The 1427-nt window shown below is 34.3% G+C and overlaps 1 protein-coding gene across 1 annotated transcript in view; it reads left to right on the plus strand.

The window, feature by feature from the left end:
• Window positions 1-1427, plus strand: part of MAOB (monoamine oxidase B) — a 117837-nt gene that overhangs the window by 107370 nt on the left and 9040 nt on the right. The gene's annotated exons all lie outside the window — the stretch shown is intronic.

Below are 1427 nucleotides of genomic sequence, written 5' to 3' on the forward strand. Positions count from 1 at the left end.
TTTTTTTTTTTTTTTTTTTTTTTTTTTTTTTTTTTTTTTTTTGCTTTCATATACCATTTAGCAAGTTTAAATATAGGCATAGCCTCCAGGCTCAAGGATATTGAGTAAAGTATCAAAACAAAAAATACAGTATATACTCACTAAAAAAAGCACTTAACATCTGTTAAAAATTATTAGTTTTCTGTTTAAAAATGCCATTCAATGGTAGAGGTTTGGAGAATAAAGAGTGTGGAGTTGATTTAAAAAAAAAAAAAAAAAAGCCATTCAAGAGATTTCACCCTGGTAGGTATTCAAGCTTTTTGAAGTTGCATTCTGAGACACTCCCAGGCTAAAGCAGTTTGTTAATTGAAGTTCCTCCAACAACTCGTGAGATGGGAGTTTGGGGAACTTCAGTTGGAGAGGAAAGCGTTTGTCCTCATGTTTTGAAAAAGGCTGATCATTTTTCATTTGAGAAAGTCTCTTTTCCTAATAAGGGTGTGGATGATTAATTCCTGATGATAAAAATAAGTTGGTCCTGTTCTTGTTTGCTCTTGGCATGGAGAGGGCCACTTGTTTTATTTTTACTTTGGTGTCTATTTTGTGGAAGGAAGAAATTCCTGGGAACAAGACACAGTGAAAGATAAAGTCCACCCTTTCTTCTTATTGGTTGCAGACAGCCAGAGAAGCTTGCTTAGGAGGTGGATGTAGCCATCAGGTGCTAGGAGGTGTAGCATGGTGATACCACAGAAGACCTGGAGCCACTTAACCCATCAGGCAGAACCTCATAATCATGCTTTGTAAATAGGATACCTTACAAATGACTGTCCGAAGTCAGCTGTGATTGCAATTATTTTAAACAAAATATTTTTCAAAATCTCTCTTTAAAACAAACATTGTTTTCTTAAAACTTGCTACGTTGATTTTATCTTTTTGAAGTAATGCTTAATGATAAAACTTCTGTTTGGTTACTTTAAAGAAGCATTTGAGCTTTACAAAGTCTTGGCCAGTTTTGCCTGTTCGTGGCAAAAACAAGTTTTTCAGACCAATGGTCGTTTACAAATACCACCATCAACAGAAGTGCTTGCCTGCCACAAAAATATAAGTTTGTCTGTTCAGCTTCCCTCAAGAAAGCTCACCTCCACCAAAACATGAACCTGATAATCCTTTTTCTTCAACAGACATATTTTTCTGCCCTTTTTTCCTATCCAGCCACTCCAGTAAGCATAAATCCTTTTAAAAACTTTTCTTGAAACCATCAGGCACTAAAACTTTTTCATAGGTAAGACCAAGGTAAAAATGGAATTAGACTATTGCAATTTATGAACAATACTTAAGATATGAAGAAACCAAATGAAAAAGATTTCGTAAATCAGAGTTTCAAAAAAAGTTTTTAAAAGGATTTATGCTTACTGGAGAGAAAAGTTTTTAAAAGGATTTATGCTTACTGG

Source organism: Piliocolobus tephrosceles, chromosome 12 (assembly GCF_002776525.5).
Source record: "Piliocolobus tephrosceles isolate RC106 chromosome 12, ASM277652v3, whole genome shotgun sequence".
Lineage (NCBI taxonomy): Eukaryota > Metazoa > Chordata > Mammalia > Primates > Cercopithecidae > Piliocolobus > Piliocolobus tephrosceles.